Below are 27,471 nucleotides of genomic sequence, written 5' to 3'. Positions count from 1 at the left end.
ATTTTCCGGTGGAACACGAATTTAACCAGCATCGCAGTTAGGGCCTAGGACATCTCCAAGGGGCCGGCCACAGTCGGCTGTACCCTCCTAGACTTGCAGAGAGAGGAGGGACCCAGCAGCCTGGTACTGAGCGCCAGGGCCTGGACCGAGTGTAGCATGGCTCGGGAGCTTCTGCGTGCCAGGCACGCACTAATGGGTGGGAAACCGACCCACGCGCACCAGGACATTTAATTCCTCCTTCCCTTCTCACTCAGTCTCGGCGCGTGGGTTGGGTTGACTGCAAGGTGCTGGGCGTGAGAGAGGGAAAGGGAAGTTAAAGGTTAAACAGCTCCTACTCTTCGGCTCTCGGCCTCCCAAGTGCGCATTTGGCCGCTCTAGAGAGACCTTCACCACGCCCCAACAGCGCGTCCCCAAACCTTGTCACCGTAGCTCCCTAACTCTGATGGTCCGCGGTGGCTGCCAGGCTCCTAGGGTCTTGGGGAAAGGCAAAGGAGTTGGGGGAAAGGCCAGACGGTGCGCACCCTGGCGCACAGCCCTAATGCTTTCGGGAGCAGCGGGGGCACTCCCTGCCCTCCCAGAGGGTAATCTGTGAATGCCGAGGCCATTGTAAGGCTGGGTGGTGCGGAGCGCGGGAAGGGGGCTGGGATTTGAATGAGAGCCTGTGATTGGCCGATCCCTGGACTGACGTCACTTCCCCGCGGGGCGATTAGCCTGAGAGAGGAGGGCTGGCAGTCCAGTGCGCTGGGGGCGGCCGGGGCGCCCTAGGCTGCCGAAGCGCACCGCGCGGGTGTCCTCAGTGCGCCCCGGGACGCCGTCGGAGCGGGCAGCCGGCGCCGGTGTCCGGACGCACAGAACGGGTAGCCGGGGAGGAACGCGCTAGGAGGGCGGAGGAGGGAGGGATGGAGGGAACTGGGCGGGGGCTGCCGGCCTTGGTTGTGGAAGTCAGTGTATCTGTGTGTCTGTCGGTCCCCTTTGGCTCTCCGCGTGCGCCCGGGGCTCCGAGAGCGGCGCCCGCTCCGGTTTCCGCGCCCGGTGGGCAGCGGCACGTGGGGCCAACGGCGCGGCAGAGGCGGTGGCGAAGGGAGGCCCGTTTCTCTCTTTGGTTATCTAGCTGTATGAGTGCCACAGAGCCGTCATAAAGCTAGATAACCGAAAGTAGAAATGACTCTCACAACTTCTGCGTGCGAGCGCCCGTCCCGCCGGCCGCCCCGGCCCACACGAGCCTGAGGAACCCAGAGGAGCCCAGTGCCGGCCCAGCGGACTCCAGCCCGGCGGAGCGGCCGCGCCCGGACCAGGTACCTGACCTCGTTTCTCTCTCCGGGGACACTATCCGAACCCTGGAGGAACTAGCCAGCTTTCCCCCTACTCCTCTTTCCCTGCCCCCACCCATCCTCCGGCGCCGAAGTAGGAACCCCAAAGTGGAGCGGCCCGGGGGAAGGGAGGGGGATGGGGTTGCAGAGGGGTCGCTGGCGGGGAAGGCGCCAGCCTTCGCCTTCACCCCATAAATCAGGCTGGAACAATCCTCTCCCGGAGCTGCGGAAGGGGATTTTGGGATGCAAATGTGGTCGGAGTGAGACAGCGGCCGGTAGGGGGTGGGAGTGGGGGTAAGTGAAAGGGTGGGCAGGGGTCTGTCCTGCCGCTAACAATGCGCCCTTTATCGAATTATTCGACGAGTCAGCCCCTGAGCGTCATTAGCATACGGCTTGGGGGTTGCCGGAGCCTCGCCCCTCGGTGAGGTCAAGTTCTTGATAATTTGATCACTTTTCACGGGCTCTGGCAGCTGCCTTTGTGTGCAGTTGGGGGGTCTGTGTGCAGCGTGAAGCGGAGCAGAACTGGCGAGGAGTGCGCTCAATGGCTAGGGGCCGGGGCGGGAGGCCTCCCTCCCCGACGGGCCGGCCCTGCCCTGCATACAAACCGAGCGCCAGCGAGCGAGCGAGCGAGCGGGCGGGAGGGACTGAGCTCAACCCCGCCAACCTCTGCACCAGCCCTGGCTCGGCCATTCCCGCCCGCGCCTCCCCAACTTCCCGGAGTGGTTAGGGTGCAGGCAGGCTCCCGGCGCCTTTCCACTACTCTCCTGCACCCCGCCTCTCTGCTTGCAACATAAGATGTATTACAATGTCTAGCAAATAAAAAAGCAATTGGGGGAAATCTGCATTCCGTTCCCATGGCAACCCAATGCAGCACACCCGGCCACTCAAGCTCCCAGCCCCTCTTAGCTGGGCGTCGGGCTGTGGGACGCGCCCCTGCTCACTGCATGGGCATCAGGATCCCACAGAGCACGCAGCGTTGGGGTCCCTCTTGGGGTCCTTGTCTGCCTCCAGGTCACTTTCCTCCCTGACACCTTGACTTGTCCTGAAGCTCAGGGCTCCCTGGAAGCTTAGGGAACCTCCTGGGCTCCCAGGGATGAGTGGCTGTAGACCCAGCCCTGGACCCTGCCATGCCTCAGGGAAGAAAGGAGCCAATGTGGGTTCAGACCCCCTGATGGCTTGGGGGGCTTTCTAGGAATGTAGGTGTGTGAGTGCTATGACAGGCAGGCTGGAATGAACTTGAGCCACCATTCAGACACGAACCTCCATCCCATTTCCCTTTTATACGCGAGGAAACAAATCAGGAGGCCTAAAGTGATTCCTCCGGGCTCTCACAGTTCAGAAGTGCAGAGCTGGGCCCAGGTCTTATTCCCATCTCTGCCCACTTCATTCTCCAGAGCCTCTCCCTCACTTTTTTATATGGCCCATCATTCCCATCCTCTTACCCAGAATCTGCCCACTCCCCTTTTAATAACAGAAATCTTTTCCCATTTTTCATTCCTCCGAGCCTTTTTTTTTTTGCCTTTGCTTAACAAAAAATTTTTTTGAAAATAGGTATTATGTGTAAGAAGCAAAAATTGAAACAGTACAAAAGGGAAATCCATCGGCCCTGGGGAGAGGAACTGTGAGGTTGAGGTGGATGGTGGAGGGAGACTTTTCACTGTATCACCTTTTGAATTTTGAACCACTTGAATGTGTTAGCTATTGAAAATAAAATTAAAAGGAGAAGAAAACCAAAGTCCAGGCAGGGAAATTCAGCTGTCCTCCCTCTGTCCCCAGTTATCCCTAGAGATAATCACCAGGTAGAGAGTTTTCATGCATCCTGTGTGACACCCCCTTCCCCATTTTTAAAGGCCAGTCTCCCTTTTTCCTGGCAAGAGGCGGGAAAGGGGTGGCTATCTTGTTTCAGGATCCTGGAGGCCATGGGTAGCATCCCCTGGGCCGCCCCTCCCTTCTCAGCACACCTGGGAGCCTGTGCACTGATCGTGACCCCATTTCGGAAGAAACCAGAGCAGCTCTTCCTGCCTCCTCACCCTGTGCTCCCTGCCTTCTTTCCCAGCCAGCTGGCCCTGGGTCCTGGGCTTCCATCTTCCCTTCCCACCATCTCTATCCTTTGCTATTTTGCAAGAACTAGTCCTTCTAGTAACCTGGTGGCTTTGCACCCTCACAGCTGTGTCTATATAATTCAAATGTTTTTTTTAATTAACAAAAAAAATTTTTTTAAACCAGGGTCCCAACCCATCTCGTCAGTCCTGAAATCTGGGTTGGGGGAGGAGGAGTCTGAGCAGGGGAGCATGCGGTTTTCTTTCTGCTTTTTACGAAAATTCGTTGATGCAAACCTCCGGGTCAGGGAAAGGATCGCGGTGGGGCTTTCGGGGGACAGAGAGCGCCTGAACCCTAACCTCCCGGACCCCACCCCACACCCACCAGAAGTGGCCCTCCGAGAGAGGCCAACCCGCCGGATTTGGGCCTCCGGGTATGAATACCCACCCCTGACATAGCCATGTTCGAATCCCCTCTGGACACTTGAAGCCTGAGGCACAGACTCAAAACCGGTGCCTCACCCCATCAAATCTCATCTGGCTTGCCCAGGCCTGGGGGAGCCGCCTGGGCCTTGGCCCTTCTCGGCTCTTCTCATGCCCCAGGGAGGCCTTCCTCCAAGTCTCCTCTGGCCACTAGGCTCCCCATGTTTGGGCTACATTTTTGCCGCACGTTTCCGCTACCCCCACCCCACTCAAAAAGGCTTTAGGGAGCCTGAGAACGCAACTGAAGCTGCAGCTGGGAAGCCGGGATTGGCTGGGATCTCAAAGATGCTCTTCACCTAACCCCTTTCATTTAACATCTAGAAATAGCGAGCTTAGTAAGGCCCGGTGGCTCGCCAAAGGTCGTAGACCAAGCCACTGGTGGGGCAAGAATCAGGGCAGCCACCGCGGTGAGTGAGGCATCAAGGGCTTCCTTCTCACTCGTCCACGAACTCCCAACCGTGAACGACCGTAGGACGACGAGGCGGGCCTCTGCTCGGCGAATGAAAAGCTGGCATCACTGGGCGCCGCCGAAAATCAGGCTGCGGCGCGGCCAGAGGCCTGATCTAGGCCGGTCAGGGAGCTCTCCACGGCGGCCGACCTCCCGGGAAATGGGACCAGAGCGCGGAGGGAGCGAGGCCAGAAGGCCTCCCAGGGCCCAGCCGCGACGCTGAAAAGCATGAAGGGTCGGAATTAGGCGCTCATTTAGCGAGCGTTACTAATCCGAAGTTACAGCGCTAATTCCCTGATCCGGCCGCTCCCACACGCAGCGCTGGGATTAGAGGCGCGGTCGCCGCCTCGCCCCGCCCTCACACCCCCAAATGCGCCCGCCCCGCGCCCTCGGGTCTGCGGGCTCAGGGCTAATCCGCCGCGCTCGCCCGGCCCGACCGTGCCGCGCGCGGGGCGGGTCCAGGCAGCTGGGGTGTGCAGTCCTGTACGCCTAGGTCGGGGAAAAGCAGGGAGGGGTCGGCCCTGAGCCCCGGGGCAGCCCCAGCGGGATTTATGCGCCCTCCAGGACCCAGGCGACGCGGCGCGGTCAAGAAAACGGCCCGGATTTTTCCAACCCGTGTATGCGCACCCACAGCAGATACCCCGTGGAGGCCGCGGCGCCATTTTAATAGTCTTCATTTCCCCCTTGGCATCTCTTTCTCGCGTGTGTGTCGGGGTGTCTCGGTCCCCCATCCCGCCTAGACTTTAGACCCCCTCCATCAGCCTGGATAGAGTGACCAATCAGCTCTGGCCTAGGGTGGGATGTGCGTCACCATGGCGACGGCCAGGGCGCCCTGGCAGTGCCGCCCATCACAGAGGGCGAATCTTCACTCCGCCTGGACAGGAAGGTGGTGACTGGTGGGGGGCTGGAGGAAGGCTATGGCAACTCATCCCCACTCCAACCCTATTCTCCCTGGGGTCAGTTCAACTTGGGTCAGGCAGGGGGAGAATGGATGATGTACCAAGGCACGGCCTTGGTAGAGACCTGAGCTTGTGCTGGGAGTTGTGTTCAGGAATCTTCCCTTCCCCCAGGTGACGTTCCCCTCTTCTTTCTCATCTTGGTCCAAAGCTCCATCTTGGTCAATCTCTCACCCTCTTCTGTGTCTCTCTTCCTAAGAGAGTGGTGTTCAGGGGCTCTCAGAGGTCCCCCCATATTGCCTTGCTCTTAAGGGCTGTGATTTTGGGCAAGTCACTTCCCCTGAGCCTTAGTTTTATCATCCACAAGACGGGCTGGTGTGCATGCTCCTGATGGAAAGCACTGAGTGCACAGTGGGTGCTCTATCAATGTCAGAGCTCCTTCTCCCTTAGCAGGGAGGGCAAGATAATTGGGGACGGAACTCAGAACACAGGGATTTCCTTTCTGTCTGGGGAAGCCAAGTTTGGGTGTCTCATGGCTTCCTAGAGCCAGCTTTTCATTGCTCCTCCAGACAGCTGGGAATCGGAGAGGAAGGGAGGATTTTTCAAAATAGAGTCAGGGCGGGGGCTGTGGCTGGAACAAAACCTTGGTCAGTGGCTCTGAGAATGGGCTGCCGCAGCTCCTATAGTGCTGGCTCGTTCCTTCCAGGCCGGTCCGGCTTAAGCACCACTTTAAGTGGTCCCAGCATTCACTGGCCAGCCCCCTCACCGCAATTGAGCCGCAGGGGTTTGAAAAGAGGGCCAGGGCCTCAATGACAGGACCTTGGGCCAGGCTAATTGGTTTTGGTTCAAGGGGATACTGGAGTTGTGAAAAGCTCCAAACTGCCTTTCCCACGCCAGAGCCAGGCCACGGTTTTAAGGAGATGGGTTGGAGGAGCTTGGGGGCCAGGCGAGAAAGCTGGGAGCCAGGTGTCTCCGGCTGATGATCTTGCTCTAACTAACGGCCAAGACATCCCTCCGCTTGGAGGGTGGGAAGTTGTTATAAGGCATTTCATGGGTGCAGGCAGGTTCCACTTGCCCTCTCTCACACACATGGCTATGCCAAGAAAGGGGTCTTTGAGCCTTTGGCACACCTTGTTGGCAAGCAGCCTCGCTTCTTCCCACTGGAATCATCCAGTAAGAGAAACAAGCAATTGCCGAGTTTTAGTTCTTGCCCGCAGAACTGGACCAAATCTAGCCTGTAGACTCTGGGAGAATCCTGCACTCTATCCTGAGGCAGGTGGTGCAGTTGGTCTCATAAGAACCCAATTCTGTCTCTTGAAATGTCCCTAAACCACCCTGGGTATGAGCAAACAAGGCAGAGATGGGAAACAGGGAACGCTTGAGGTCCTTTTTTTTTTTTTTTTTACTATTATTTTTAAATAAAGGGTCAGCTATTTCTTTACGTTCAAAATTAAGCATTAATTATACTATGACAAGTCTATCATTATTGTAGATAATAATGTAAATGCTTTGGAGCTTATGTCTTGAGGTGTACCAGATATCTATGTGTTTGGACCAAATGATTGCACGTTCATATGTATAGTATACCCATTCTTATATATATATGTGGTCTATATACCGAATGGTACACTTATATGACGATCAGTTATGTTAAGGATGGCGGCAGGGCTAAGGAAGAGCTATAAAAAGATCACTCCCATTTAAAATGTTGCATTGATTGAGACCTGTTTTTCATGGTTCACTGTGTGTTGGAGGGAGCATTCTGAAGTCATCACCAGTGCAAGAAACCCCCTACCCTTCTTATTATCTTCCACATTTTGCACCATGTTTGCCCACTTGAGGCATATGATAAGTAGGAGAAAGGTACTTCGAAGAGATATAGAATTCTGTGTATCACATTTTCCATTTTTATTTCAATTTTTAATTGCCCAGGGCCTAATTTCTTTGGGACTCTGCTGATCTGCACATTTGAGATTCATGTGTAAATATGCATGTGGCATGTGTGCACGCCTGGGCTTCCTTATCACAGAGTGTGCTCTCTCGGTGTTTAAATACACACAATCCACACCACACACGATTATGGGCTTGCATATATGCCTCTTCTCTAGAATCGGGTTAATTTTCCCTTCGCTAATCCTCAAACCCATTAAGTTCCCCCCCACCCCCCGCCCCCACAAAAAACTGCACACCCTACCACAGACCAGTGGTCTCGCCCCACTTCTCCAGCAGGCAGCTCTCCAGGCAGGGTGCTGGAGTGAAGGTTCCTATTAGGCAGACTTCATTAATGTTACCAAATATACCCCAGCACATTTACTCGTCTACTATGAAGTATTATCATAAATGATTAAAATTAAACTGCACTTGTCAAAATAAATGAACAAGGTACAGTTAGTGATGTCTTTGCCTTGATTTGCTTATTCACTAATTTGAAGAAAAGAAGGAAGAGAAAGGGAGAGAAGGGAGGAAAGAAAGGACAGACTGCCGTGGGAAGGGGAGAGGAGATGTTGAGAGAAAGCAGAGGGAGAGAAAGAGAGAGGAAACCCCCTGTCATCTGCCCTTGGGTTTCCAGTCATTAGGGCACTCTGGGAGGCTGGAATGCGGTCTCTAATGTCAGCTCATAATGAATATTGAGGTGTGGATGTGGAAGGAGGGATTTCTTTGTTTACTGAGGAATGGCCATGGGAATGGGGGAGAGGATTGCCTTTGGGGATTAAGGAGTGGGCTTTGGTTTTATGAAGGGCCTTACTTCTTTTCTGAAGTTTTCTGCAGCTAATTGATTCAATTCAGACATTCCTCCTCCCTACCAGGCCGGCCAAGGCTGCGTGTCTGTGAGATGTGCACAGCCCCATTTCCCCATCTGCTCTGGCCCCTTTCTCTACTGTGACCCTTGAAAAGGGTGTGAACCTTCACATCAAGGAGATCACAGGCTATGGAGAAATCAGTCAGCGGCTGAGACCTTTGCATGCATGTGTGTGATACACTGCCACATACTTATACACCTACATGTATATTATTAGAAGTATAATTTACATATAGAAACAGATCATAGGTGTACAATGCATTTACATCCATGTAACCAACACTCAAGATAGCATTTCCCTCACTCCAGAAACTTCCCTCCTGCCTCTTCCCAGTCAATCCCTCCCCAACCCCCTTCAGATATCTCTTACCATGGATCTGTTTGACCTATCAAGAGTGTCAAATACATAGAATGTATGCCAGGACTTCTTAGGAGATTTCGTGTTTGTGGTCACGTCGGACTCGCGTTAAACACTTTCTCCTCAGATGGGCCCAGAAGTCAGACCTGTAATTAGATTTTTTTGGTGGGGCAGCTGGTTTGAGGTGGTCTTCCTTCAGGACAGCCCTGGTCTCACCCGAGGTCTGTTAATGATCAGGAGCCAGGTGAAGCCCACACATTGCAACTTGTCTCCCATCAGTGGCATCCAGGAGCTGATGGAGAGCTATTAATGGAAGGTGCCAGTTTTGTGCTAATTAGAACTTCCTTTCAGCTTCCATCTGCACAGGCACTGGAGCCCCTCACCGGTCAGCCTCACCTCCCCCCACATCAACTTGCAACCTAGTTTTTGTTCCCCCCATGAATTAGGAGGTGCTATGAGTGGAGCTGTTCTCCTCTGTCTCTGGCCAAACCCGGGTTCTTTGTGTGTTGCAGGAATGTGCAGGGAGTGGCATTTCTTGAGCCTTCTCTGTCTTGTTAGGGTGGAGATGGACTGCAAATTGGAAAGGGGGTTGGGTACCACGGCCACTCCCCAAGGTTAGGCTGGTCTCACACTCTACTTGGGTTTATTTTGAAAAGGACCTTTGTCCTCTGCCCTCTGGAGAGTGTGGCTTCAGATCCTTGTTCCCTCCATTACCCAAATTCCTGGTGTCTCTCAAGTCTGGTTGTAGCCACCCCATCTCAACCTTCAGCTGCCATCTTTGCTGTGTCAGGCAGCCTGGGGGTGGCGGCTTTCTCCCTGATCTTCTTCTTCTTCTGAAAAAGCCCAAACTTTTTTTTTTCATTTTGCTTTTTCTTTCTTTCACCTCCGGTTAAATGGACATAATTTTTTAAGTGGAGGTTGTTTTTTATAGAGATTTCGTTAAAAAAGAAAAGAAAAGAAACATTAACGTCACATTAACGTCATTTAAAGAAAAAGCACCTCTCAGCTTGGAGGTTGGGGGAGTTACAGCTTCCTGTGTGATTATCAATTGGGATGAAATCTCTTGCAGGAACCAGAGACAGGGGCATTTCCTAGTAATGCTCCTCTTTTTAGCTCCTGAATCCCCCCAGGTCTCCACTGGGGTTGTGTGTAAAAATATCATGTCCTTCCTGCCCCTTCATCTCATTTTCTCCTGCCTGAATTATCTTGATCATAATACAGGTCACCCACTTCTTTGACTGTGTAGACTGGGATTTTAAAAATCAGGAGTAGATTATTAGCCAGCATGAGGCTTTACCAGGTTCCCTCAAGGTTCTGGACCCAGGCTAAAGAGGGTGGAAATACCTCCGGGGTGCCCAGAGGGCTGCAGAAATTCCCCACCACAGGTCATGGGGAGAGCAGGAAGACGGGCTCTCCTCTGTGGCCTTTTGTGACCCTAAGGGTGACAATCCTGAGTGGAGGCACTAGAATGGAGAACTCAGGACTATCCTGGACTGGGTTAATAATCCAGCAGTCCAAATTTCAGAAGGGCAGCAGCTGGGGGTGGGGTGGGGAAGGGATGCCCACGCCTGTGAGGCAGGATTTGGGGGCATGCTTTCAACATTACAACTCAGTGTATCCTTCACAAGTCATATCACCTCTCTGGGCTTCTGTTTCCCCATCTGTGAAATGGGAATAATAGTACCCACACCTCCAGGGGTCATGTGAGAATTAAGTAAAATATACAAATAAAGTCCTGGCATACAGTAGGTGCTGAGTAAATGATAGCTTTCTTCAGGGTCAGACAGGGGGTGCACATGGATGTCTGGATCTGAAATTCAAACCTCCACCTGCTGGAGACAGAATGAAAGCACCGATGGATGTCCAAGAATCCCTTGGAAGACCTGACCAGTGCCTGCCATGCCCACTGGGCCCCTGAATTGAGAGGCAAAACAGGACTCCAAGGAGCACCCAGTTGTGGAAGGGGGGGCGGCGTTGGAATGGGTATAAAGGTCCAAGCTTGGCTGGCTGAGGAGGAGGACACACAAATGTCTATAGCCTTGAAGGGAACAGATTAGGAATTGACTTTCGAGGCCAAGAGGGCGTCACCAGCAGGTCCTTGTTAGTTCAGCGGTTGGGGATTTCTAATAGCTGGCGCCTGGGATCCCAGCTCCGGCAGGTTCTGGGTCTCAGGACTCATGAACATTGCTGTCAGGGCTCGGGGTGGGGGTGGGGGGGTTAGTCAGCATCGTTCCGGGGCGCTGGCTGGCAGGCTCTGCGCGGTGTGCTGGGCCCTAGATGCACCCAAATGCCCCACCTCACGGTTCTCCATTTCTGGAGCTCCAGCTCCCAGCGAGCAGGGTTTCGCTCCGGAGGGCGGGCCTCCAGCGGCATACTTGCGGGTGGCTAAATGCCCGGCCCGCTGGCCGGTAAGGAGCGCCGGGCCAGAATCCCCCTTAGCCAGTACCCCACCGGGCTTCCCTCCTGCGTCCTAGGCGGGTGAGACTGCGGCGCAGAGAGCTGGGCTGTGGACATGACCTGGAGGACGCATGTGTCCCCACCCCACCTTCCAGTGGACGCGGACGCGCTTCTGGGTGGGCATGGGGGGGTGCCTGATGTCTCCGCTCTGTTTTACAGCTACTCCCCTGCAAGCGCTTCCCTCTTCGGCGCCGTTCCGCCTGCACTTGGCGCCCTCTTCGCGAGCACGAACTATCTGTGGGCACCGGCCCTCTCGTAGGAGGGCGCGCCGGAGGCAAGGTGAGTGACCAGAACCAGGGAATGGGAGGAGGAGCTGTCTGCCTGCACCCCAACTCTGCCCTGGGTGTCTCCAAGAGCGGGCTCGCCGGCCTGCAGCCCGGAGGTTGGGCGATTCCAAGATGAGGACGGTGGAGCGGCTGTGTTTTAACCTGGGTCACCAGAAAGGCCCTAACCCTCCTCCCTAAGCCCAGATCCAATGTCAAACGCACACGCGCAACGCCCTGTGAAATGGCATTAACAATACACTTACTGGCTTGTGGTACTTTGTGATACAATTCGGCAGAGCTGGCGCAGAGCGCGATGTATAGCACACAGTAGGCCCCAAGTAAATGGCGGCTGTGACGGTTCCGGCCCCCGACGCGGCTTCTTGGACACCCGGGCTCCCCACGTCGGCTTTCCGCGGGAATCGGAGGCGCGCAGTAGCCAACGCCTTGCCCCTCCGCCTGGGGATGCGCGGCCGGCCCCGGAAGGGCTGGGGCCTGTGCCCGCGCCCCCAGTCTCTGGGCTAAAGAAAAGGGAGTCACAGGCACAGACTCGAGTGCCGCAGTGGGGCACGAGCCCAAGCAAAGCAAGAATCCTTTTTAAGCATTCACACCTCGTGTACACCCGGGCACTGCCTGGGCCAACGCCCTTCGTAACCAGGAGCGCCCACAGGCCCCGCGGCGCGGGCGCGGCGCGGGGAGAGCGCAAACGGGACGCCCGGGGCTGGCCGAGGTCGGCGGGAAAGACGGCAGGAGGCCCGCGGCCGTGACCCCTGGTCTGCGCTGAGACTCGAGTGGGGCGCGTTGCGGGGCCGGGAGGCCATTTTGAGAGCTCGAGGAGCGGCGGCAAGATGGCTGCGTGGGCACGAGGTAGGTCGCGGCGCCGCGGCCCTGCCGACCCCCTCCTCGCGCTCGCCCTGCCGCAGGCCCACAGGGGCGGAACGCGCGTCGAGCGCGCCCGGCCCCGCAGTGTCTCGGCCGCCGTCCGCCCCGGGCAGGCCCTCCGGGTATTAATTACCCCCAGGGGTAATTGCGAGAGAACGGCCGCCGTATTCCTTCCCACCTCCCTACCGGACCCTCCGTCGCGGCTGCCCGCGCGCCCCCCAGGCCGCCAAGTGCGCTCCCGGCCAGAGACGAGGAGCCCCGCGGTGCGCGTCGCAGCGGCGGAAAAAGAGGCTTCCGGTTCGAGCCCTCCTCACTTACCTGCCTGAGGCATGGGGCGGAGACGGCCTTCCTCTCGGCCCGAGCGGGTGCAGCCGGGCTTGAGCGGGCCGGGCTGAAGAATGTCGTTATTTTGGAGCCCGGAACCGCGGACGCTTTGCACTCTTTCCTTATTTCCGGGGAATGTCAGGCGCATGGTTAATGCCCGCTTTTTCTTGAAACCGCGAGGCCCGAGTGGCGAGCAGACCGAAGCCACCCTTCCCGGAACTATGTGTGCTCCGGAGCGCAGCGATAGCGGGGGCCGAGGAACAGAGAGCCCCGCCGATGGGGGCGGCGGTCTAGCGAGGGCCTCCGCGTCGCCGCTGTGGTTGGGGGCAGGCCTAGAGGCTCCGTTCGCATCCTCTGGGGCTGCTTCGGGTCCGTTGCTTCCTCCGCTGGCCCGGTGCTTCCTCCGCTGGCCCGGTGGAGCAACTTTGAGTTCGCCCCCTCCAGGCCTCCGCCCAAAGGTCAGAGCTGTGGCTCTTCTGTGCCCTCCGCCCCGCCCCCTCCACCAGGTTGAATAATTTAAGCTCAGTCGCTGTTGTTCTAACTAACCCGGTTGACCCACCGCTACCCTAAAGCAGGTTCCACGCGTGTGCATTTGTACAGACCGACCAAGGAGCTCCAGTAACGTTAGTTGTGTTTGAGTCCTGTTTTGTGCCTGGCCCGCTGCTAAGCACTTCATGTGCATTAGGGCCTCAGCTTGATAAGTAGGGTGATGATTCCCTCTGTGATTTTGGCCGTAGCTAGGTTGCGGCAGAGCCAGGGCCAGGATGTAGATTCAGGGCTGTCTGCCCCAAAGCCTGAGTTCTTACCCACAGGCTCGGCACTTGCATACGTACAACAGACACATGGATTCATCTGTTGTGTCTCATCTCTCAAACAAGCACCAAGCCTGTCCTGAATCCAAGCCCCCATCCCCACATCACATATGAGGGCTCACATATGAGGACTCTCCTGTCACCTCATCCCCAGCCTCCTGGCCTAAAGCTCTGGCCTAAAATAGATGTTCTGATTTAATACTGTGGTTGTTCTGAGCCTCCCGGCAGCCAAGACAAAGAAGAAAGTATGATGGTTTATAACCTTGTTCAAAAAAGGAAGCTCATCAGGATTTTTAGAGATATGAACATTTTTCCCTCCATACGATTTGTAGAAAGTTTAAAGCTTGGTGATTATGCAGGTCAACTGCTCATGTCACAGATGAGGAACCAGCCCAGAGAGATTAAGTTATTTTCCCCAAGGTCATGAAGTTAGCTAACAGAGCAAGGAATGGGACCCACGGCTCCTGATTCCCAGTCCAGTTTCCAACCTCTCAGGAGCGGGCTTTAGTGGACTTCTCAACAATGGTTTAGTTGTTTTTAGTGACCCCTCAATTCCCCACTATAAACTCCTCAGACTTGTGTGCTGTCTTCTTCCTTCCTTTGCCCCACCAGTTCCTAGTGCTAGGCTGGGCTCACCATTGTGGGTGTCTGTAAATATCTGGTAAATGAGTGAGTGGATCTCTTTCTTAAAGACTAAAGCTCTGTGCTGCGGAGATAGGGGTGGTGGTGGAGAGATGTTCTGGTTTCAGTCCTCTGGAGGGACTTTGTTTTTTGAATGTTACATTCCTGAGCCCATGAATTCCCTAGACCTCTCTCTTTTGGCAAATGATGTGAACTGCGTAGTGTATTTCCCCTTTTGGCAGTTGTCCAGCTCCTGACTGTCCTATCACGTTGGACCTAACGGGAAGGGGTTATTTTTCTCTTATTTTTATTTATTTGTTTTATTTTATTTTTTGTTTTGGCCGTGCTGCGTGGCATGTGGGATCTTAGTCCCCTGACCAGGGATCGAACTCATGCCCCCTGCAGTGGAAGTGCAGAGTCCTAACCCCTGGACTACCAGGGAATTCCTTGGGTCATTTCTCTCTTGAAGGGACATGTTGTCAGTGAGACCTACAAGCCCCTTTATGTGAACTAAGGAGGGTTTCCCGATGGCCTCAGCACAGCTGCCGTGAGGCCTGGTAGATCCATTCTTTTGTCCTCTTTGGGTAGAGAGCCCCCCTTTCTGTGCCTTCCCAGGTTTGGTTCCTGTGGCTTAAGTACAAGTCATAGAATGTGGCTCATCAGATCCCCAGAACTTATACAGATTAGCAGATTTTCATGCCTCCCAAAAGGTAACCTTTGAACCCCTGGCATGATAACTGTCAGTGCTGAATAAATTTGGTGAGCCTGCCATAGACCAGATTCTCTGGAAATTTGTACTGGAAACTTGTCACCCCTCGTGTGTGGGGAGGAGGTCTGCTTCTTGGTGAGCAGCCCCTATTGACAGAAATGCTCCAACAGATCCTAGCCAAATCCAGGCTCTGCCCAGGCAAAACAGGGTGGAAAGCTGAGGCCAGTTTACAGCTAAAGCCCCAGCTCTGGAAGAAAAACAGGGTTCAGCTCCCCAGATTAGTTACTGTCTACAAGGATTAAAGGCCCCAAATAATGGCTGGCCTCTCCCCTCCTCCGTGCCAAGGGAAGACATGTAAATACAGCCGCACGCCAGCTTAGGCAGTAGATGTGTATAAATCGAATTTAGCAAATCAGATCATGGTTTAAATGCACTATTTAAAGCAGTCCTGCAGTGAAGCCTTTTACAAAGGGAATAATCATTTTGTGATGCTAATCATCAGCCTCCAATCTATCTCCTTTGTAAGTTCAGATGTTGGTACACTGGGTGTTCTGAAATTGGGGCGCTCTTGTGTAGGGCCCGGGTGATGGCTGTCTGCCTTCTTTTTCTGACCTCTCATTTTAAATGGGTGCATGTCCTTGTTCTCACTGGGGGCCTCAGGATGCTTGTCACTTAGTCTGATAGTTCTCATCCATCCCACTCATCTTTTTATAATCGGATAGAGCCCACCATTCAGCTGCTCCTGGCTCCTTTTCTGAGATTTTCACCCTTCCTGGGGGGAGATATAAGCCCTGCTGTTCTCAGGGTATTAGAACCAACTCCCTCTCTGAACTGAACCTTCTTTTGTTTCCCTGAGCTTCTGGTACCTCTGGTGCTGATCATAAAGAAGATCTTAGAGTTGACGGGACACACACCGGCCTCTGAATTTAGTAGGTGAATTAAATGCAGGCACCCACTTGCTGAATAGGCACTGTCCAAAATATTCTCCCCATTCACAGCGAAATAACTGAGGCCTAGATGTTAAAGTGACTTTTCCCACAAGTTAAAATCGGGACTCAAAGGAGAACCTGTCTCCTAATTGCTATAAAAGTGTTTTATACACTGAGCCATAGTGCCTTTCTTTGCAGAGAAAATATAATCAGAGACCATCTGGGTGGGAGAGGAAGAGAATGAAGGGAAAGAGATGGATCAGAGTGGAATAAAGGAAGTGGGCAGGAAGCTGGGGGCCGCAAGGAGCCTGACCTTGCTTAGCTCACAGGCCCTGATATAGTGTCTTTGTCAATGCTGCCACTATTGGCGCGTTCCTCGGTAATTATGACTGTGTGTTGGCATGGCGACTCGGTGTAAGAAGACTAGAAGCACTGGGTAAATGCACGACTTGTTCTTGCCTTCTAAAGCAGAGAGGAGCTTTTGTGGGTAGTTCCTCCAGGGAGCTGTGGTAGAAAAATCACCAGACCCAGTGCTGGAGTGTAGGTATTTACAACCCTCAGGAGCCAGGGGGCCCTGCTCAGGGGTGGCACACACAGAGGTCTTCATCGAGACTGGCCTCCCGTGCAGAGATCTCCCATAACCTCCCTTCTGATCCTTTCTGTTGGTCTTTGTTGCGGAGCTTGTGATGTCAAGTATATCAGTTTCTATTCCTCTCCAGGTTGTCTATTTCAAGTAGGTTTAAGTTGCAGTCCCCCTGAATTTGATTTATCGTAAAATGATCTATTTCATAGGCCACGAGTATTTATCAGGAGGCTGAAAGGAAAGGCTGATGGGCCCAGCTGTTGGGATGGAGTTTGGGGCTTCCCTTTCTACACTGGAGCCCTCTTCTTAGATACTTGGGTCACATCCTCATCCAAAAATGGGGGACGTTGCTGGAGTCAAGAGTTGCGCTGTCCAGTATGCTAACCACCGTTGGTCTCATGAGCTGTAGTCAGTGCAACATGCCGAAATGATAATACTGGGTTAAAATATATTATTAAAATTAGTTTTACCTCTTCTTACTTTTTGGTGTGGCTTCTAGAAAATTTTTAAGTGATACATGTCACTCATATTTTCATTGAGCTAGACTAGAGAATCGAGACCTCTTCCAGCCCTTAATGTTCAGTACCCAATCCTGACCTACCCCTGGAAGGTCGCTGGCGACAGAGAGTTCTGTGCATGGAAAAGCCAGGCTGGAGGCTGGTACAGCCTCTTAAATGGGGGTTACCCCTAGGTCCTTTGAGGCAGAAGGCCTGAATCCACAGAGCATCATGTTTTTCAGCTTTTAGGGTGTGAGGAAGAAAGCCAGTGGGTAACCCCGGAAGAGTCTTTGCTTGGAGGTTTAGTAGTGCCCTGTGGAGTTTGTATGGGCACAGATGTAGATGACAGGAGGGTTGTCCCAGGGGTGGAACACGCCCCCCCAGTTCCTGACCTCGAAGTGATTTCATAGTCTCCCAGATGTGTGGAAACCACAGGGCATGAGAAGGCAGCCGTGCATCCCAGGTTCGTGCCAAACCCGCTTAAAGCAGGTTTCCTTTGGCCCGAGGGCTCCTCATTGCCCCTCTCCTGGCTGCCCCTCCTCCCCTGAGTCTCTGCTGCTCTCTGTGAGCTGAAGCTTCTGGGATGCGCCTTGGCTCAGAGCCAGCGTCTTCTTGGAGAAGCCTCCTGCCCTGGCTCCTTGCCAAGCCTCGGGTCTTCAGAGAGATTTTCTGGGGAGGCGCTGGGCTCATCCTGCTGTCAGAGGGCAGAGAGGCCTTCTCACCTCGGAGGACTCCTGGCTGTGGATCCAGCCTTGCTCGCAATCACCTCCCCGTCTCAGAACTTCAGTTTCCTACCGTGGACTGGGTTAAGGGCCTCTGAGCTCCAGTAACCCTTGAGGTTATGAAAAGAAGGCTCCTCACATGAGCCGGGGAGGTGAGGAATAGGCAGACAGGAAATCATAATGAGTCATGATAATGGTGACAGGAACCATTTATTGAGCACTTATGTGTGCCAAGTTCAGCGCTAAGGCTTTGCATACTTTACCTCCTTTAAGGCCTGTCTCTTGGGGAGCAGAAAGAGTAATAAAAGTAATCTAGGGTCTGCCCTTCTTTCCTAAGCCAGATGCCATTGGGGTGATTGCATGGGGTATGTTTCAGAAGCTACAGCCCTTGGTTAGGTAGCATCTGAGTCCCCCGTGAGTCCTCATCTCCTAAGGAGTCAGCCTGGGCTTTGGGAAGCAGCAGGAGCTCATTTGGGTTGCTAGAGCATGGCTCTCTAGTGTCTCCTGCTTCGGACTGGCAATATACTTGGATGATCCGGGTAGGAAGGCTGAGTGCTAGGCCCCTGGGAGCCTTGGTGAGATGCTCAGAGGAGTGAGAAGCATCCCACTCACTCCTAGCTTTCTCCTAATTGTCAGTGTGGTCCATAGCCTGGCTGTGCTTCAATCTGTAAAGTCAGAGGTTGATTCAAGCCCACCAGTCTGCCCATGGTGCCAAGGGATTGCACCTGCCTGGGACGAGGTTGAACCTCCGCCTTCTGCAACGTTACATCCCCTGAGGTAGCATTCTGTCTTCCGGAGAAGGCAAAGGTCTCCACATCCTCTGTCTAATCTTGTCTGGTCCTTAAACAGAGAACGTTAGACCTTCTTCCTGATTCGCCCAGTTTGGTGGCACAGGACAGGAGAGGTGGTGCGTGCCTCTGAGGGCGTGTCATTTCCTTGGGGAGCTCTGGGAGGCTGGGAGTAGAAAGAGGGAGGCCTCCAGTTTACAGCCACCCCTCCCTTTGAGCCTGCAGCTTCTTTTAAGCCATGTTTAGTTGTTTCTAGTCCGCTCTTCTCTCTTCTGCTGTTGGATCTTAGGCTTCAAGATCATGGTGGAAATCAATTATACTTCAGGCAAAAAAAGAAAAGATCATGGCAGTGTGAGGAAGTGCGTGTGGCTCAGTGGGTGTCGGGGTCTGTGTGACCTAGTTCAGACCCCTGGAGCACACTATTTCACCTCTCTCTCTGAGCCCATTTTCTCACCTGCAGACTTGGGGGTAGTCATACTTACCTTGTGGCACTCAAGAAGTGTCAGTTTGCATCCCCCACCTGCTGTCTTGGAGTGAGTATGTGTGTGTTGGGGGGAGGCGGGGGCTGAGCACGAGTGAGCGAGCACGAGTGAGCCAGCACGGCTCTGCTGCGGGGGACCATCTCACTGGTGGGCCACACGTCTGTAATGAGTGAAGACGCAGGGGAGGCGGCGATCGGCCTCAGCTCTCTGTCAGTCACTCTGCAATAAGTCATGGCGTTTACTGACTGCTTCAGCTCCCAGCTCCGAGGTCCAGAGAGAGCCCCAGAAGAAGCCCTGACCTGTTCCCTGACCGCTTGGAGCAGAAACCAGCCTGAGAAGGCACACATTTGAGGTGCACAAAGCTTGACTCAGGCCACGGGAGTTAAGAGAGCAGGACTTTGTGTGGGGTGGAGTCGTCAGAGCAGCTTCATTGTACCCCCAAAGGTCTTCTAGGCTGAGGAGGGGGGAGGACTCCCTGAACAGAGGTTCAAAGGTGGACATGAGTCCTACAGGACTGAGTTAGAGATTTAGGTATGAAAAGCAGGTCAGATGGTGGCAGCCAAGAACAGTGGCGATGGAGGGCAGGCTAGGGGAACTGGTCTCATTACCATGTGCAAGATGGCTGTGGGTTGCTGCCAGGCCAGCCTGAGTCGAGTAGACATATCACATCCACCGTGGGCCTCTCACCGCTGTTGGCTCTTGGCCTGGATTTCAGTACCTCCAGGGCTGTGCCGTGGAACCATCCCAGCTTGTAAGGGAACCGTGGAGCTCAGAAATTGGAAGTCTTCCCATACCAGATTGTATTTTTTCTACTGCATTCATTTATTCATTCAGCTTTCATTGAGCACTATGTGTCAGGCTCTGGGCAATGCCTTGGGGATACAGAGAAGAAAACCACCGTCCCTTGCCCAGCACTTTAAAGCTTCTATAATACAGAATTTCATCTATCTATTCAGAACGGGAAGGCTAGGCCCTTGGCGGGGGGTGTTGGATTAGCGGACACTGGGGGTATGACATTTCTCACCCATTTGCGGCTTCCTGGCTTTCCTGCCTCTCTCCATACCCCAAGAGCCTGGTAGAGCTGGGTCAGAGGCCATTTCATGCTTTGCCCTTGGTGACCTTAAGCTGCCATTTAGCCCGGGCTAGAACTCTTTTTTTTTTTTTTTTTTATTGGCTGCATTGGGTCTTCCTTGCTGCCCGAGGGCTTTCTCTAGTTGTAGCGAGCGGGGGCTACTCTTCGTTGTGGTGTGTGGGCTTCTCATTGCAGTGGCTTCTCATTGCGGAGCACAGACTCTAGGCGCACGGGCTTCAGTAGTTGTGGCTCGCGGCTCTAGAGCGCAGGCTTAGTAGTTATGACCCGGACTTAGTTGCCCCGCGGCATGTGGGATCTTCCCAGACCAGGGCTCGAACCCGTGTCCCCTGCATTGGCAGGTGGATTCTTAACCACTGCGCCACCAGGGAAGCCTGGGCTAGAACTTTAGTTTTCCAGATTCCATTGGTTCTTTATAGAACTGTGACCTCTCAATTGTCTTTTCTTCATTTAAGAAACAACTTTGATCCTAGGAATCAGCATAGCGGTAACCTATCAAGATTTGCATTTGAGTGGTAAGGAACGTCTTAAATGCAATCAAATGATAAATTACCTCTGGGTGAATTCATATACAGTAGGTTTCTCCTCAGAAGAAATCCAACACTGTTGGGGGCCTCAAGGCCAGAATTCCCTCCTGGTTCTGCTCAGACTGGTTGGGAGGTGAGCCTGCATGTAAGTTAGCAACGGTGGGTGCCCAGATGCCTTCTCTCAACACATCTGGCATTTGAAAGAGTCATCCATTTAGCCGCTAGGTTGGAGCCCACCCTGTAAATGCATCCACCAGTTCTAAAGCCCAGACTATAGGATCTCATTCTCTCACTTGCCTCCCAGGAGGGGAAAGGCCAAACAGGTTTCATCTTATTGTTGTTATTACTGTTTTGGTGATTTTCTTGTTGAGGTCAATGCGTGTATGTGTTTAGAAAGATAAAACGCTAGGAGTTACATGGCATTTGTGGTCAAAGTACTTGTCAGAGATGTAGGAGGGACCATGCCACTTCCCACTGCATGGAAGGTGGTTCCAGATCTTTGAATGGAGTCCCAGGTCAGTTGGAGACTCTCAGGGAAGTATCCTCCCCCCAGCTTCTGTATGGACAGGCCAACTGTTGCTGGTGGGCAAGATGAGCATATGTGAGACAGGCTTTCCTCTGTGGACAAGTAAGAGGCAGGTAGTGGGATGCGGAGCAGTGCTGGACTCCACTTCTGAAACCTTCCATCTTCCCTTCCCTGAGAAACTCCAGAGAGGTTGGTGAGAGTGATTTCTCGGGAAGATGCAGTATGTTCTGCCTTCTGTGAGGGACAGGACAGTGGATGTCCAGCTGCTGACAAGGAGTGGGCCTTCCCCACATTGGGTGGCCTCTCGCCCTTCTAGCTTCCTGTGCATAGCTCTCTTAGAGGCAGTTTGAATGAGTCTCATATGCACAGAAACTGGCCTTGGGTTTAAATTTGGTAGCCAGTTGACAGCACACACTTTAGTCTCGAAGTCACATGGTTGATGTTTCCTCCAGGACAAAGTACATGCACAGACCCCCATGCTAGTCTCTGACGCCTCTCCCGAGAAGAAGCCAGGAGCACGGCTGTCCCATTTCCCATTCTCTTCTAGTCTCATGTTCCTTCTGTCCTCTCCAGGACGTGCTCCAAAGTCAGAAGACAGGGAAAGGAGAAGCAGGAGCCCTGGTGGAAGAGTCTGAAGGTGGGTCCTGGCCTGATACAAGCCACAGGCCATGTGTGTGTGTGTGTGTTCACAGGTCATTCCAGCGGCTACTTTGACCTGTCTACACAATGAGCTCTCCAGTTTGGAGAGGAAATTTAAAAAGGGAAAGTACACCCAATAGTTCTTGGAGCCAGTTGCCTATTAGGTTGGCTCATATGAAATTTCTTTTTTATGGATCAAAACCAGTCAAATATTGGTGATTTTGTATGGTTCAACCTAATACATTTCCACTGCTCTGGGCCAGTGGAGAGGGAGCCATTCATTCTCCTTTAGTCTCAGAAGCACATTTTAAAGAGTCTCTGAGATTTTTACCATTTGTATTCCTCTTCATCCTGCATACCCTTCTCAAAATTATTTTAACTGCAGGAAGAAATCACCCCAACCTGTGGATTCTACTGTAAGAGAAAACTACCCCAGCAAGGCTCCACTTTGCCCCAGCTTCAAGACATGTCTCAAAATGCAGGACAATCGAGATGACTTTCAAACACCTTTTCTTTCTGTATTAAAAAAATCCTTCAGGGCAGCTCAGATAACCCTGACTAAGGGCTAAGACCAGTTCCAAACCTTTCTGTCTCAGGAGGCGTTTGCTTCCATCTGGACGCCTGGAATGGTGTTGTACTTCACCTCCCGCATAGCTGATAGCTGTCCTGGGAGAGAGCGGGGGAGGAGGTTGTTGGGGAGCTGGCGTGCAGCCTCTCCATAACCTTTCAGCCACCCTGGTGCTGGGCGACCAGCGGCGTGGGCTTTTGACTGAATGCACTCGCAGTCCTGCATTCATTATGCCATTGTCAGCGTGTGTGTCTGGGGCTGCCTCTGGGTGTGTGTGTTTTTGTGTCTGCGTGTCAGTGTCAGGCTGTGCGTGTCTGTTTACGTCGGCCTGTCTAGGCGGGCTCAGTGCGACAAGGAGCTGGGGGCTGTTGGTAGGAGGGAGGGCATTTCAAAGCCCCGTATCTCCCCCTCAGGAATCTCAGGGGATTTATATATTGTATATATATTTACATGTGTGTTATAGATAGATAGATAGATGATAGATAGATAGATATAGATGTCTATCTATCTATCTATATATATAGATAGGGTTTTGGTGTGCGTGCTGCTCATTGTGTAGGGCTACACGCGAGTGTCTGACCAGGTGTGGTGTAAGCAGCCAAGGGCCGGGTGAGCCCCATCTGCCAAGAGCTTACAGACTTGCCTTCCCACCTGCCCACCCGCCGTCCATGGGGAGCCTGTCCCTTCGAAGCTCACGGTCTCCTCTCTAATTTATTAGCTAGGAAGGAGGAGAAAATGAAATGTTGCCTGAAGACAATGGCCGAGACAGCAGGTCCCACCCTGCACAGCCGCCAGCACCTCTCCCCTCAGCCCTGTCTCCTCCTCTGCAGTCAGGATCTGTACATTACATTGCTCAGTCAGCAGTAAGAGGAGAAAGAACCCCCAAACCAAGCTATAAAAAACACATTGGCCGTGGACATGCAGGGGTAGCTATAGGCTGTCGAAGGTAGGAGAGGGCAATAAGGCAAAGATTTGAGCCAGACTTTGTATCTGCTGGCCCAGTGGATACAAGGCCCCTCATCCACTCTGGGGTCCCCCACCTCTGAGTCCCGGGACTTCTCCCCGCTGCCAGACAGTCAGGGGCGGGGAGAGGGGCCCAAGGCAGCTGCAGGGGCTGTGTTAGTAAACACTTTGCTGGGTTCCCATTTTCTTCATCACCCCACCCTTCTCCACTCCTGATGCCCCATTACACACACTGCCCCCCCCCAAGCATCCCTTTTTCTGTGGCCTGCACAATGAGCTCATTGTCCTGGGTGTGATTTGAATAAGGGATCGGCAGGCCTGTTCCCAGCATTGTCCGAGGGGCTGGGAAAAACCCCAGCGCAGGCAGGAGGACCAGACCAGACAGAGACAGATGCCTAAATTAGCAACAAAGCTTTGTGCACGTCCCCCGGACAAGGGCTCGCCTTGTTTGCGTGGACTCGAGGGTGTGGAGCTGGCCGGCTGCTCGCATGTCTCCCCATGTTAATTAGTTTTGCATGCATGTCTGAGAAGGTGCCAGGGGAGATGTGTTTGCCTTTCCCCGGGAGGGGGACCTGTTTGTGGCTGTGGAGCTGAGCTGGGCTGGGCCTACCTGGGGAGCCAGGCTCTGAGCCTGGGTGGGAATCTTGGCTCCCCCATCCTGCTCTTCTGTCTCTCTGTCTTTTTAGGGGGGCTTGGCTTTGCTCCCCATGCCTTCTCTACTGCTACCCCACCACGTCTGAAAGTTGGTTAGCTCTGACTACAGGGAACTCACTGGCTTCCACCCAGACCCGGGCCAGTGCCTGTCCATCTGGCAGTCTGTCTCCCACGACACAGGGCCCCCCGGGACCAGGCAGCAGAAGCGGCCAGTCTGGGCTCTCCTCCGTCCCCAAGCCAGATGGCCAGTCTGCTTATCGAATTACGGCCTCCCCTGGCCCCAGACCCCCGCCGCCCACAGTTGGGCCAGGATCTTGTTTGGGATATGACGGAGAAGCCCTCTTTTAGGCTCTCGAAGGGGCCTGGTCCTGAGCAGGAAAGAGGTCTGGTAGACAGGTCATGAGCATGTCCTTGTCACTGGCTTGCTGCCTGACCTCAGGGAGGCCAGTTCATCGAACACCTGAGTCTCAATGTTCTCACTGGCAAAACAAGTGAGTGGCACTTCAGGAATCTCCTGGTTCCTTCCAACTCGAAGAGTCTGTGATGGTCGTGGTCATTTTAAACCTGTGTTGGTTTAGCACTCACTGATTGAGCATAATGATGAGAATGGGACCAGTGAATTCTGGCCAGGGGTGGAGCAAGGGGTTAGAGGAAGGATTTTATCGCTGTTGGCACTGGAGTGTGGGCCTCTGTTTTCGGAGCCGGTAGAGGATTAGGAGCTGGCAGAGCCCCTCTTCCCAGGTCCTCACAGAACCCAGCCCCAGCGGCCCAAGCCCTCCTCCTCCTGCCCCTACCCTGCCGTGGTGGGAGGCAGGCCCTGGCTCGGCAGAAGGGAGCTTGGCAGTGGCGGTAAGTGGGAAGCTGGAGTGAGAGCAGCTGCTGGACAAGGCCCTGGGTGTGTCCCGGTCGCCCCCTGCAGGCCCTGGCATGGGGGACAGGGCTGGGAAGGGGCTGGATGCCGGCCGAACTGGGCCTCCGGATAGCTTTCTGGGTCATGCCTTCAGAGTTTCCAGCTCTGTACAGCCCCTCACAGTAATGCGGGAAGGCCAGGGAGTAGGGGTATGGAGCATGGCCCCTCCTGTTCAGGTACAGGAGTCTTAGGATCCAGCGACCAGGGGGTCTGGCTTCATGGCCCTTCCCTAGCCTTTCCCCCACCCTGCCCCACTGGCCCTGCCCTCTCATCACAGCTTCTTAGTAATTGAAAGTCTAAGCCTGGGACACTCACAGTCCAAAAAGCCCTGTGCCAAAACCTCCAGTTCCTTCCCGTTGGGTCTTTATGGACCTATTCATATCATTTCTTACAGACCTGGTGAGTCTATGCAGACAGAAGGGAACTTCTTTTCCTGTGTTTGTGTTTTAAATATTTTGGGATGGCTTTGGTTCAGGAAGTGCTGGGGTTTTAGGGAAGAGCTTTGAGCACCCAAATTCCTTCTCTTGTCCCTTCTTTGCCAGCCTCCCCCATCCCTGGTGCTCCCTTCTGCTCTCTCTTATGTTGTGTGGGATGCATCTTGCTCTGGAATCGGGCAGCTGATTAGAGGGACCCACAGAGAGCCTCTGGGATTACCCTCAGCAGGCGCTCAGTCCTGGCAGGGGAGGCCCTGGGCTCCAGCCCGTCCCCACCCCCAGTGCACTCACTCACTTCCTACCCCTCTCCCTGTCTCCTAGGCTGCTCCATCTGGGGATCTGGAGGGGAAGTCAGAAGCTAAATGAGGAAGAGTATAGAGGTTAGAACTCATGGTGGGAACAGAGAGCAGGGTCCACAGTACGGGTGGGGAGAGAGAAGCAAGGCAGGCAGGGCCTTGCGAGAGCTGCCCACTGCCCTCCCTGCCCCTCCCCATCCTGCCTCCTGGATTTTAGCTGCCTCAGCTGTAGCCCTGAGCTCCTTAATCTGGTGAGCAGTGTGGTGCTCCGGGGAGGGCTGGCAGAGGCTTTAGGAGGTGACAGGGGATCTTGGGAGTCGCACTCTGCTAACCAAGCGTCGCACAAAGCCAGGGAATCACATTCCAAGCATGGCTCCCCATTCCAAGGCTGGACCAGCATGGGTGGTACCCAGTGGAGGGCTGGGGCACGGGCCCTGCGTGCAGCTGGAGTGACCTTGTTCTTTGTTCCTCAGGAGGAAAGCTCCCAAGATTTAGGCTCTCTAGCCCACTCTGCATGGTGAAGGTTTTATTGTTTGGTAGCTGTCCCCACCCTTACCCCAGCCCCCAAATCCTCTGGCTTCCTATCCCAGTTAGGAGAAGCCATGTATACATTGCAGGTATTCCTTCCCCTGGTTAGCCAGAAAATGCTGTCAGGGCTGGTCAGGGGGTAGGGAATTTGTTCTAGAACTAATCAAATGTGCTGGGCAGTATGCCTCCCTGCTTACACTGAGCCCTGAGAGAACCCTGGGGAGGTAAGAAAATGAGGTGCGGATGCTAGGCACAAGCCCAGGTGCTTCAGAGCCTTCCAGCCCACCGGGATGGGGATGTCCCAGACCTGGGACCTCCGCTGGAGAGGAGGGACAAGGCAGAGGCCCAGATCGGAGTTCTGCTTCTGACATCACCATACAACAGACCCCTGAATGTCTGAGAGCCTTCTAACCCTCATCTGTAAAATGGGAACAATAATCCCTACCTCCCTATGGAGTTGCTAAACACTAAATAGGGTTCATTTTCCTTCTCCTTTTCCCTTAGGTATGGGGCAGTATGAAGGAGTTGAGCTTCTCAAGGTCGGTTGACATAGCTGTGATTTGGAGGATGAGGACAGCAGTGACATGCAGAATATTTAACCATGGGCACCGGCCAGTCAAATGGCAGCTGGCCCAAATCAGCAGCCCAGGGAGGAGGGCACAGCTGGGCTGAAAGGAGTTCATTTGTCTTTGTGTCTTTCTGTTCCATCACGTGTCTGTTCATCAGCGAGCGCACAGACTTCCCTAGAGGGCAGTTCCTGACGAGGTTGCAGGACGCAGGATCCCTGATCTCCTTTGCATTTTGAGCAGGTCAGGTCTGCCTGGCATGGGGCACCCTGCTCCACCTGGCAGAGGACCCAGCAGCAAAGGGCAGTGAGCTGAAGTCCTTCCTCGCTTCAGGCCCTGCCCTGGCTACAGCTCTGCCATCAGGCTCTGTGCGGACAAGCTTCTCCTGGGGGCTTTCACCCTCCTTATACTCACACAAGCTGCTCCTCCTCCCTGGCCCTTCTTAAAAGCACTGGGGGTGAGGATTAGGGACCTGTCCATGTTCTGATCCATCTCCTCATGCCTCTGTTTCCTTATCAGCCAGGGGAGGTTCGTGGTCCCTACCGTCTGGCTGTGGAGGATTGGGAGTGTGGTGGTGGCGTTGGTGTGGAGCCCCGTTCTGTCATCAAGGAAGGCTTCTGGCCCCATGGCGGCGTCTGCCCCAGCCCCAGGCTTCCCGAAGCCACTGCTTGACACATGGTGTGCTCTGCCAACAGTAGCTTCTTCTACCTGGTCCTTCTGTGTGCCTCGCTGGGTGAAATCCCTGCCTTTTGAGGGCTCAGAATAGCCCGGTAGAGTGACAAATTGCATAGGAAGACACAGCCCTACCTAGCTGGAAGTCAGAGACTTGGACTTCCTTCTGGTCTTGAGTGAACCCCCTCCCTTTCTGGACCTGGAAAAGGAGCATTGGCTAGGATGGCATCTAAGGTCCCTTTTAGCTGTGACATTTTGTAATCTGGAAGTTTTTCCTGCTTTCTCTCTTCTGCTACCTACCACTAACCCTCACCCCCAGCCCTCTGGCTCACAGGAAACCCAGCCAGCATGGTCTCCTTCAAGTTGCCCTGGGATGCAGGGAGGCATTTCTGCACCCAGAGGCTACAGAAATGAAAACCCAGCTCACTGCTGGCAAGTGACGTGAGGCTGGGACGTGACCTGGCCTGGGGCGAGACTTTGGCCAGAGAGCACAAGTCTTAGCTGGGTTTGTTCCCGGCTTCTGATCTGGAGCCTTCTCTTCTGTGTCCATATGCTCTGGCTAGTCTTTGTCCCGTGGCTCAGTTTGCCACCAGGTGACCCTCACTGTGGGTTTGCATTGTTCGCCTTGGGACTTGCCCTCTCCTCATTCCCTTGGCCAGGCTCTTCGGACTCAGAAGATCCAGGCCCCGAGAAGC

Source organism: Hyperoodon ampullatus (genome assembly GCF_949752795.1).
Source record: "Hyperoodon ampullatus genome assembly, chromosome: 3".
NCBI classification, from domain to species: Eukaryota; Metazoa; Chordata; class Mammalia; order Artiodactyla; family Ziphiidae; genus Hyperoodon; species Hyperoodon ampullatus.
The sequence above is the reverse complement of the archived record's forward strand: the minus strand, read 5'-3'. Positions refer to the sequence as shown.